The sequence below is a fragment of the Sarcophilus harrisii genome, chromosome 2 (assembly GCF_902635505.1).
Source record: "Sarcophilus harrisii chromosome 2, mSarHar1.11, whole genome shotgun sequence".
NCBI classification, from domain to species: Eukaryota; Metazoa; Chordata; class Mammalia; order Dasyuromorphia; family Dasyuridae; genus Sarcophilus; species Sarcophilus harrisii.
The window spans coordinates 546,958,397-546,970,593 of NC_045427.1; the positions used below are offsets into that span (position 1 = coordinate 546,958,397).

Here is a 12,197-nt window from a genome sequence, read left to right on the forward strand (position 1 = left end):
CTCCCTGAACCTGAAGCCTTCCTTGCCTCCTACCTACCCATCCAGACACCCCTTTCGCCCCAGTCTCTGGCCTCCTCCCTCCTAGCGCCTTTGATTCCCACCCCCCCAACCAAGTGGAGGAGGGGGAAGGGAGCTCAAGGCAGCTGCAAAGATCGTGTTAGTAAACACTTTGCTAGGTTCCCATTTTCTTTCTCCTTCGTTCCCCTTCCCCCTCTTACCCACCCCGGCTGGGTCCCCCCTCCCTCCCCTCCTAGCCCCTTTTCTGTAGGCGGCACAATGAGGCCATTGTCCAGGGTGTGATTTGAATAAGGGATCGGCGGGCATGTTCCCAGCATTGTCGGAGGGGCTGGGAAAAAAAACCGAGCCCAGGCAGGAGGACCAGACCAGACAGAGACAGATGCCTAAATTAGCAACAAAGCCTTTTGAATGTCCCCTCTAGACAAGGGGTTGCCTTGTTTGCGTGTGTGTTTGAGGGTGTGTAGCTGGACGGCTGCTCGCATGTCTCCCCATGTTAATTAGTTTTGCATGCATGTCTGATAAGGTGCCAGTGTATATGTTTGTCTTTCCTCTGGTGAGGGCTGCTTCAATAGTGGTGGGAGGGCGAAGGAGGGAGGAGGCGGTCAGGCAATTCCTGAGAATGGAGCCCAGCCTGGAGAGGGGGATGGGGGCTGGAAGGCCAAGGGAGTCAGTCTCTGTTTGAGTTGGGGGTTGGGGGGATAGGGTTGGAACTAGGGGTGGGAAAGGAGAACCTAAATTCAGAAATCCGGTAAGATTTCTCAAACAATTGAAAATAAAAAGGAGTGGGGATGGGACAATTTTCTAATTCCTAAATACTCTTCCTCTCCTTTCCCTTTCTTTTTCTTCGCTGTCACTTTCCTCCCTTCTCTCCATTACTTATTTCCCCTTTTCGTCTGCACTAGTATCTTTTGTATTTCTCCCTCTTTTTTCACTCTCTTTCTTCCTCTTTTTCTCCCCTCCTCCCCTCCCTTGCTACTGCAATATTAGGAATTGATTAGTGTTCCACCAGGGGAATGCTGTTCTGTCCATCTGTCCAAATTCTCTTTTCTCAGGGCCACTGGATTCCTCTTTCTCCTAAGTGCATGTCCTTTTGCCCCGAGGGGCGATGGGAGCCTTGACCTCTCTTCTCCTTTCAGTCCCTGTTGACTAGTGGGGTCACAGTGACTTCCCAGATAAAGCATCACATCCATGAACTGTGAGGAATTCTTTGCTTTGGGGAGGAGACACTTTGCAGCAAAGGGACCAGAGAGGCCCTCTCTGATCTCTGATGACAATGGAGCAATCCACTGGTGAAACCTGGCAGTGACTGGTGGTTCTGCTTGGGGTTTTGAGGCTTCAGACTTCATGGAACTGGCTAGACTTGGAACAATGGTGGTTGGTCCTTTTTGGGTGGAGGCAGGTCCCAATAATGAAAAGTCAGGGGCCTTACATTTGGGGATAAGGGAGGGCAAGTACTGGCAGGTAAATTCAGTCAATGAGAATTTGGTTTGCTGGCCTCCATAGTCCTGCTGGATAACTAGTGGTAGGGTTCCTCACTTTGCCCGAGGATCATTTTTAATGACTATTGCTGCAAAGGCCGCTGCCTTTGGCATGCATATAGCCCCAATTTCTCTTGTCTGTGATGAAAAAAAATAGACTTTTAGGGTTGGAGGGGAGGTCATTTTTTTTTTTTTTTAATGCTTCAAAATATAAATGAATTTTTGAAGAACTATGTAGAGGAGATTTTAGTTGAAATCCAAGTGGGCTGGAGAAGTGGGGACATCGAAGTCAGATCCCCTCTATTTCAGGATCTGGCCTAGATTCTATTTCCCATTAAGACCTATCTAGTTCTCCTTGTAGTATCTGTGTGACCTTGGTTTGAGATTCCATATCTGTAAAATAGAGATGGTAATACTTGCACAGGATTTCTGACAGGGTCAAATAAGATAATGTATGTAAAACACTTCATGAATGCTATATAAATGAATTGTTGTTATTTTTTACTTTTCCTCCGAATGGACTCAGAAGGTGTAAGCCTTCAGAGATAAAGTGAGATTGTAGTATGGGTCAAACCTGATGTTTTGGGACCCAAGGCTTCAGCAACAAGGTAAATGTCTCTCAAGTAAGCATTGAGAGACTAAGTAGGAGAACACTCCTATTTTTTGGCAACCCTTCCATAGGTAGCCCTACTTGCCCCTCAACAACGGTTTTTTATGTTCTCCTCATTCCAGTCCCCCTCAGAGCTGCTGGAAGCTTGACCCACTCTTATACTCAAAAAGACCAGAATCCCCAGGAAACCTCTAAATTGGGGACTGGGGGATGGGAGGAGTCTAGCCAGAAATGTGGCTCAGAAGGAGTCATAACCTCAAGAAGGGGGGAAGGGAGAAGGAGGAAAGATGGATGAAAGTATTGAGGAACCCAGATATTGTAGGTGACAGGGATAGTGGCCCAAAGAAGTGAAAAGGCTTTAGATGGGTTTGGCAGTGTGAGAGTATGGAAAGGTAATGTAACCAGACTCAAGAGTTGGTAATCTTGGATTGAAGTTCTCTGAGAGGTTTCCCTCCAGGCCATCAGTACCTCAACTGGATGCTACTCCTTGGTTTTGATATCCCCAGGAAAGTGAACCCACCAGTCCAATGTTTATGCACTTGCCCTGAAAGAAAAAGAATCGATTAATTTCTAGGTAGAAATGGATCTTGTAAGTCCAAATTAACCCAGCTAAGCCTTCTTCTGGGGAAGATTTTGTCCATTCGTTTTGCCATTCTGTCTTTGAACAGCCTGAGATATCAGATGCCCTGCCCTCCCTATTCCACCACCACCTCTGCACACGTGTTCGCATTCCCTGCAGAACACCAGGCTTTTCTTTGTATTTCCTTTCCCTTCCCTATGTTTTCTTTCATTTCCCACTGCTCTTCGATCTCTTCTCTGGAGCTTCCAGCTCTTGGTTCCACCGGTGTGTCACCACGTCAGGCCGCTTTTGGGAATCCTAGCTAGGCCACCCTAGCCTCTCAATGCCCTAGCGCAGGGGTTGGGATTCGAGCCAGGCCCTCCCGAGAAAGGCAGCTGGGCTCGGAGGAGTCACAGGGAAAGCGCCCCCGGGAGCCTCCTGAGCTGCTAGAGTTAACACTGGAGGCTTGTTTCAATCCGGGCCTCGGAAACTCAGCGCATCTCTCCATCTTGCTTGTCTCCCTGCCTCGGCTTTCACCTCTTCAGGCTTGTCTCTTCACTCTCTAGCTCTACCTCCATCCCATTACCTGTCCCTCCCTCTGCTCCCCAATTCAGTGATCTTCAATTAGTCACTTATTCCCTCCTTTCTTTTTCTTTTTCTCTCCTTCCTCTCCCCTCCCTCCCTCCCTCCTTCCCTTCCTCCCTCCCTCCATCCCTCCCTTCCTCCCTTCCTTCCTTCCTTCCTTCCTTCCTTCCTTCCTTCCTTCCTTCTTTCCTTCCTTCCTTCCTTCCTTCCTTTTTTTTCCTCTTCTGTTATCCACCCGCTCCCGATCTCTCAGCCTTTATTTTTAGATATTTCTCACTTTCAGTCTCTTCTCCCCCACCCCCGCCCCCATATTCTCCTTTGGCCAGAAATTCTCATAGCCAACTGAAGCGTAGGAAAGTGGGAGGCTAGGAGGGGGAAGGGGAGGCAGAGGGTTGCTTATAGATGGAAGACTCGGGGAGGCGCTAAGAGTGGGAGGCTAGAGGGGGCGCTGAGAATTGGAGGCTGGGGGGTTGAGTGCAGAGTGATGAGGCTGTTGGGGATTGAAGGGTTGAGTAGTTAGGCGAGAAGAGTTCGTGGGAGGGGCTACGGGCCGAATCTTAGGAGACTTTCCCCTCCTGGGTGAGCCGTCTCAGCTGCCGCTTTGGGTTCCTTAATCTAGAGATCAGCGCGGTTATCCGGGGGCGGGCCGGTAGCAGCTTGACTGAGGGTGACAGGGGAGCTTTAGAGTCGCACTCGGCTGGCGGAGCAGCGCGCAAAGCCGGGGAATCATATTCCGAGCGCGGTTCCCCCACCTCCCTGGGCGGCCGGGTCGGACCAGCAGCCGAGGCTCAGTGCTAGAGCCGGAGCCAAAGCGCTGGGGCATAGGCTGATGGGGTGCAGCCTCTCATCCCCTCGTTCTTTGTGTGATTTGGACCCGGATGGGGGAAGGCAGGGAAAGGGGAGAATTACCGAGATTAGGGATCTAGTGTCAAGTCTCTTTCTGCTTCGCTGAGGTTTCTTGCTTGACAGCTGAGACTTGGAGGACTAAAGCAGTTCCTCCCCGTCGCTAGCCCACAATCTGCTGAGCTCATGGCCCGAGTTATAATAAGCCTGAGTTATGAAGCTTCCAGATTATCCTGAATTTAGCTATTTTCACAAGGAACCGATGAAAGACCTAGTAGCCACTGCCTGGATCTGGGAGGTTGGTTACCTGACTTCTGCACTTTGTTTCTGATAATGGGCTACTTCTCCCAGCCTCAGTTTTCCCAATGTAAGAGGGGAAATACTTCTGACAGGATCTGGGTTCCAGAACAACAAATATAATTTGGTGAGAACTGACAGAAACTGAGGGTACTGGGATATGATGAGCTATGTTGCAGATGATGAGCTATGTTGCAGATCCAGGTGCTTTTAAGGAACCAGGAAACAGGGAAGAATTTAAGAGTGGGATGGATCACAAAGCTAGACTAAAATACATAATTAGAAGATTAAAAACTGGGACCAGAGTTCAAGAGAAGGATGTTGAAAAGAGCTTGGACTCAATACCCTGGGAGGGTAGGAGAAAGAAGAGAGGCTAGAAATTTTTCAGAAGGATTTTCAGAGGGGCCAGGTGGCTGATTTGTTTGCAGAATGATAACTACCCAATAGAGGAGGCCTCGGGGAGTTAAAGGGGGGAGGGAGAAGAGGGGAAAATCATTCCCAAAGTCAAATGTGGAGCCTTTGGGCATGGTGCAGATGGTTCTTCCGTGGGCTATGACAGCAGGCATTTAAGAGACCACAGCTCTTACAATTCTGACCCATAAGCTGCCTCTGTTACCACCCTATTGCCATCCATGGATCTACTATTCAGGTTCTGAAAAAGAGGTGAAGATACAATAGAGTGTATTTCTTTCTTTACAAAGAAGTATTCCTCAACTTGTTTCCCCTCTCCTTCCCTCCTCTCTTCACTACCACCCCCAAGTCTATCCTCCCTACAACAGTCCTGTGGGGAAGTAATCCAGAGAAACTCAGAAACTTAAGGTCATAGTGGGATGCAGTTTGAAACTCACAGTCTCACCATTTCCTCATGTTTTACACACTGTATGGCCCAGCTGTCTCTTTTGTCTTTTTATTTCTAAGCATCTTCTCCAGAAAACCACACTTCAAGTAGCTCTTTGTAGAGCTACAGAGTAGAGATACAGAATTATGAGAAACTCTGCTACTGATGCTCTGTCATTGAGTTGCTCAAAGGAGATATTAAACTGGTCTCTTTGGCCTGCTATAGATCAACTATCAGGATTCCACAAGTTTGTCCCTAAAAAGGGGGAGCATAGGATCGTTTTCAATCCAATCATTTAGAAAATGAGTTTGTCGGTTTGGATTACCTCAAAGGTCCCTTCAAACTTGAACTCTTTAATGATCCTACTGTGGCAGAGATACAGAGACGTTAGGACATAGGTGGGAGAAGATGTTTTAGGGTTACTTGGAAAGATATAGCTTAGGGGAAAGTGTGTCCTCAGAGCAGTAAAGCTCTGGTTTAAAGGTCAAATGATATAGGTTAAAACTGTCAAAGCCTGAGAGGATTCACAATATTTTTCAAAAGTAAAAGCAAACAATTTGAGAAACTCCAAAAGTCTTTGTATAGAATTCAAGTGTGTGTGTGTGTGTGTGTGTGTGTGTGGTGAGGGGTTGGAGGAGGTGGAGACAGAGAAACAGAGACAAAGACAAAGAGAGCAGGGTTTGAAGTTACAATTATTCTGTTATTTAATTTTTGGGGGCTTATTAGAGATCATTCATTTTCACCAACATATGACTTTCTTAACAGACTTATAGAATTCGAGAGCTGGAGGTATAGAAAGTATTTAGTCCAAACTTGTTTAGTCAAAGAAGATAAAGTGGTAATGTTGCTTCAGTGTATACCAAGTGCCAGTGGTATCTAGAAGCATCCCTTACATATGCCTTCCACAGGGGTTCTTAATCTGGGATCTGTGAACTTGTTTAAAGATGATAGACAGACACATAGATAATTGTATTTCATTATAATTGATTTCTTCTTCAGTCCTATATACTTTATTTTATGTGTTAAAAAAGAAAATGATTCTGAGAAGAAACTTATATCCTTCACAGACTGCCAAAGGGATTCAATGCACAAAAGCTGAGAACTCCTGTTGTAGATAGCCAGTTGGCCCTGACTGTGACTATCCTAACTGTCAGACAGGCTCCTTCTTGTCTGAGGGAAACCCCTGATCTGGAGTATTCAGCCCTTTTTCTCTCTTTGTCTATCACTAGTGGCTTTTAAATTCTTACCCTAATAAATAATGCTAATGACAAAGGGAATGAACCAGGCATTGAGGAACTCTCTTCTTCATCCATCTCCCATCTTTGGATTATTATTATATGCTTAAATTACTTTGCTTTTTCACTGTCTTAGTTTATTAGCAAAATGAACTTAATGATATCTATACTCTATTAGAGATAGCAGGTGAATGAATAGAATACTATAATTTGTGAGAAGGGCTTTGAGATCCTAAGGAATAACACTTTTCTATTACAACCTTGCTTGACAAGTAAGATGTTAGTTCCTCCTCAGTCATTATTATTCTCTCAGAAGCATTTTCTCTATCCAGAGTTATCTATAGTTGTAGTTGTTTCATTTAGCTTGATTTTCTCATTCAATGGTATGAGATATTCCTTCCCTTTGTGACTAAAGCAATAGAACATAGACATAGTTGAAAAATAAAACTAAAATGGACATCTGGAGTCTTGGATTCTAGTTTCAGCTATATCAATAATTTCCCATATGACTTCAAAAAAAATTACTTGTTTCTCTGGACTTCTGTTGCTTCATGTGTTAAATAAGAGTTAGATTTCTAAAATTCTAAAATGATCTGAGAGCCACATCTATTCCTTTTTCCCTATGTATCCTTCTTCTAGCCTCCTTGAAATTGGATATTGGTAAAGAGTCTTTTCCCAAAGCCTTCTGACTCATTTAAATCACTTTTATCTTTGTCATCTTTTTTTTTTCTTTCCTAAAAAGGCCCATGTAGACACTTGACTGGTAGCTCAACAGATACAGGTCTCCATTTTTCCTTGCTCCTGGATAAAGCTATGATCTTTGATCAGGCAAAGAGTAGAGATTCCCCAGAGTCTTGAATAATGTTTTAGCCAAGTTCAGCTTCTTTGACCTTTTTGGGTCAAAGTCTTTCTGGATTATAAATATCCTATAAAAATGCTGAATAGATTAAGCCCTGGGAGAGATCATGGTTTAGTAAAACAAACTATTTTACAAGGAGTACCTCACATCCAGATGCCTTCCTTTCTTCTTTTGGCTGAGATGGTGTTTGCCCTTTGTCCCTCCATTTGTAGTTTTAGGATAAGCCCAATAGCTCTTTTCCAAACCACTTTTTTTTTTTTAATGGGAGTTGTGCCACACTCTGGGAAAGGGTAATTGCTGGCCATAATCTCTTGGCTTTTTAGAGCTGGAGCAGACCTTTATTCCAGGGATTCAAAGCTTTACACTCAGAATACTAAACTCTGTTATAAACATAGGGGAATAATTCTTACTTCCCAACAAGGATATGAAAAACTTACTATGTTTCACACATTCAGAAGAGTTTAAGTATTGGGCTTTGATTCTCAATTGGTGAAGGTCAACCTGGGAAGTTGATTCAACAGAACATAGAATACATTATTACTGATTTTTCTGAAGGTGGAAAACATTATTTAGGTGTATGTGATGGGGGGGGGGAGGATTAAACCACTTCTGGAGAATTTGGGGCTACCTAGATTTCAATGCTATTTTGCTAGAGAGGTCACAGTACAATCTGAGAAGAGTTGTCAGGTCCTTTCTCTACCTCCCTCCCCCCTCCATTCTCCAGAGAGCAGTAATACTTAGTTTTAGCCCTGATAACACCTGAATCGGATTTATAGGACATCTTTCTTCCCAAGAGCTCAAAGCTCTTTCACATATATTATTTCTGTTTCTTCAAATTGTCCCCATGAAGTATTATGGAACAGCTTTCTTCTCCCCCCCCCCCCCATTTTACTGGGGGAAAAATGAAGCAGAAAGGTATGAAGTGGCTTGCCAAGGTCACAATTTGTGACTATAACAAAGCCAAGCTAGAAGCTAAGTGCTTTCCCCTGTTAGAGCCACCAGACCATGATGTATTGAAAGGGGAATAATGATAATTAGTAAATAAAATACAGGTCCTTATCATTATGAAATGCCTTCCATGCAAAGTCTTGTTGGATCCTCACAGCAAATACTGTAAACTAAGGGAAACATTCCCTGCTTTAAAGGTGAGGAAACTGAGGCTATTTAGAGACCAAATTCCCTGATCAAAGTCACATATTCAGCTAATAAGTGTTTTGGATGGGATTTGGAATATGAATTTCCTTATTTGGAGGCTAGTATTCTTTCCATTGCTGCAGAAACCTCCTCTGCCAGTGTGTGTGCCCATGGTCAGTGCCCAGATTGCTATACTTGGTTTGGGACCAAAGTGTTATTATTTCCTAGTTATTTGTCCTAGTGCATCAGACTGGGAATCCCTGGTCTAATTATGGCCCAAGTCCTGATGGGATCAGGGAATATGACCAGGGATTCATTTCCCAGAATATATCATAATTCAGCAAAAGGCACCATGAAGAAGGAATGTTGAACTCATGCCAGAGCTAAAGATGAAAACAAAAACAAAAGAAAGTCACCAAGGGCTTAAGTTGCCATCAATAAATGATGAAAATGTTAACCATCTTTGATCAGGATCATCTTGAATATAAAACACCTAGAAATAATATGGATGCATAATTCGCATAGAGGGGTATACAAATGACATTTCTTACAACCCATCATTCACACCTATTTTTTTAGTGTTTTCTAAGAGACAAGCACCTGACTGGGGAAGTTACCCTAAGGTTCAATTCCACAAAATCTTCAGGTGTCCACTCAGCCTCTGACCTGAGGTTGACTTTTATTTCTTCTCTCCATGTTTCTGGCCATGTCTGTATGTTTGTTCCTGAATTACTCAGAAGCACAAGGCTATGCTTTGGCTAAGTCTGTGTCTTAGGGATGCAAAACTAAAGAGATCTCTGGAGAACTGACTGACTGACTGACTGCTCACAGAAGCATCAGCAGAAAAACCCTGGGAGGTCTCTAACGAAAAGGACTCTGGATTTCAAGGGTTCATAGCCTCTAGTTCATGTATAGCACCTCCTCCCCAGCTGTCCTCCTCTTCTTCCTCTTCTTCTTCTGCCTCCTCCCCCTCCTCACTTCTGTATGCAGCAGGCAAGGCTTGGACCCTAGCTGCACCACTGTGCTGTTGCCAGGGGAGCCGTTAGGCAGATCTGAGCTATGCAGGGAAAAGACCCAGCCTGTCAAAGTGTCTGAGATGAACCATAGCCCAGTCCCCCTGCAGCTGGGCTCAGACACGTCTCGGCTCTTGTTCTGAGCCTGGGAATGGCAAAGCCCAGTGAGGTTCAAGGGCAAACTCGCTATTCATTAGTCAGGGGTCCTTGACGTCCTGTCTCTCCTGTATTTTTTTTTTCTTTCTCTCCCCCTTGTGACACATTCCTGGGTGCCTTTGGTGAAAGCTGCCCACCCCCTCTCCACATCCCTCTGCATAAACTCCCCCACACCCTCCTAAGAAGACAAGGCAGTTGGGAAACAATGGCTGCAGGGATTTATTCAACCAAGAGACCCAGCCAGGCTGACCACTGTCTCCCTCAGATCCCAAGACCCTCTTCAGCCTCTTGATTGACTCCAGCCCTCAGGATATCATCCTCTCAGGACATCCCAGTGCCATCTGCCTACAGAGACCCTCAGAAAAAAAAAAAAAACTCCCAGGGATAATTCCCTGGAAAGTCACCCAGTCTCAAATCCTCTCCAGGAAGAGTACTTTTTGCAAGATGTGATTATTTCCTGGGATGTCTTTGTGTCTATTCCTTAAATATTTATCTTTTCCTCTATTGTTTATCTAGGATGATAAATCTTTAAAGGTGTGCTAACCCTTTTCATCTAGCATCATAACAAAGAGCATCCAAACACTCTCTGATGATCATTTATTCAATAACCGAATCTATTGTTAGGAAGACCCAAAATGCTGAATATAAGGCCACCTACACTAAAGTTCCCCACATCCCCCATGGCAACATGAAGATCACCTTATGTTCTCTAAGGCCACACCAGTGGAAGATGAGCACTGACAAGTCCTACCAAATGACTGTGGGTCTCTGTCCCAGAACAGCCTAACTCCAGGGGGTTGGAGGTGGGAGTGGGGTCATCATCAGGAGGATTTTTTAATATTGTTTTAGAGGAAGGTAGATGGCACAGTTGATGGAATGAGTTGAAGTTCAATAAACTAGCTGTGTCACTCTGGACAAGTCACTTAACCTCTTTCAGCCTCCCTTTCCTTATCTGTAAAATGGGGATAAAAATAGCATCTGCTTTACAGGGTGTTGTGAGAATTAAATGAGATGATAATATATGTAAAGTGCTTTGGAAACCTTGAAGAACTGTATAAATGCTACCTATTATTATTATTCCTAGAGGGATCCATAGCAACTCATAAAACTGTCTTATAAAACTTGTGATCTTCATTGGTGGAGTGAATATTCACAGCCACAAACTTGTACCTTTTCAAGTATTGTGTAGTAATTTAAAGACCCGGTGTTAGCCTTTGTGGTGGTGGTAAAGGTCAGCAAAGCACGATCGATGCCCTCAAGCAGAAAACAATTCGGCATTTACTTAGTGGTCTATGGGATGAGCTGTGCATTTTGAAATTTCCCTAAGTACTTATGGGCTGAGTAGACTACACAGCGAACATTGGAAATTCCCTAGTGAGGGGACATTATAAGCAATGGCCTCGACATAATTTGCAGGGGTTCTCACTTTGCCAGGTCCAAGTTTTCCAGGTTCATTGAGTTCTTTTTTCTTTCTTATTAGACGTTTATCTGGGGAGATCCAATTCCTCCATGTACAGAGTCCCCAGAGTCCAAATGAAGCCCCACTAACTTGCAGGGGAATGTCGTGCTCTTTGGGTACAGATAGGCGAATCCTGCTCCCATTGCCAACAGCACGTACATTTAAAATCTCCACTCCCTCCGACCCAATTGAGGTGTCCCTATTGGGGAGGGGGGAAAAGTGTGTGAGAGAGCCCAGCTTTGGGGCCGAATTCGAGGCCGAATAGGAAACTGTGAAAGCCGTTATTTGCATAAGCAGCATGTGTCTAATCTGAGAAAAAGAGAGATATCAGAGAATTCAAAGGAGACTGTCTAGGAGAAAGGGTGGAAAGGAAAGGAGGGGAGAACGAAGGCGGCCACGCATGGCCCTGTAACACCCCAGAGGGATTAAATTGTCCAGAAAGTTGCTCCCGGGGCCTGGCGTTGTGCTGGGATGCTCGGCGTAGCGAGAGGGCAGGACTTGGCCACTCCCCTGCCCCCTCACCCCCAAGAGCATGAATAGGCGCAGGCCGGCAGAGCTCTCTATTAGGCTGGACCGCCCCCCCGGTGAAAGCCCAGTCCGTCCGCCGCTGGACCCGCGGGCAGTGCGCTGTGCTGTCAGATTCCAGGCCCGGGACCGCTCAATGTGCATCGAAGAAAGACTAGGGGAGAGGGAAGGAAGAAGGCGAGAAGGTGGGCTCTAGGTGCGCAGGGTCTCACTTAACCCTGGTACTTCTGGAAGCCGCCAGGGGGAGTCGCGAGGAGGTGGTTGTCTTTAGCCTTCAGAACCCAGATAGCAGAGCTAGTGATGTTTGAACAGCATGGGTTTTTCAGTTAAAGCTGAAAGGAAGGTTAGTAATCAGTCCTTCTAACTTCTTTCTTTTACAGATAAGAAAACTGAGGTTTCAGAGATTCCCGAAAGATCTTGTCCATCCAGAAAAGAGCTAGGAGTAAGAAGAACTGAATCCTTCCAATTCTGTTATTAACCAAGTAAGTTAACTAGATTGTAAACTGCTTAAAAGGAAATTCCTTTACCTAACTAAACTTTGGATCTTTTCTAGTGTCTAAAGACAGTTTTTTTTCTTTGCAGTAAGAC

At 44.9% G+C, this 12,197-nt stretch overlaps 1 long non-coding RNA gene across 7 annotated transcripts in view; it reads left to right on the forward strand.

Annotated features, from left to right (window-relative positions):
* Positions 1 to 12,197, forward strand: part of LOC116421863 — a 54,747-nt gene that overhangs the window by 38,962 nt on the left and 3,588 nt on the right. For all 7 annotated transcript variants that reach the window (XR_004232442.1, XR_004232443.1, XR_004232441.1 and 4 more), the window contains one exon: positions 11,990 to 12,091. This is a non-coding gene — a long non-coding RNA (uncharacterized LOC116421863). The remainder of the gene's footprint in view (positions 1 to 11,989; positions 12,092 to 12,197) is intronic.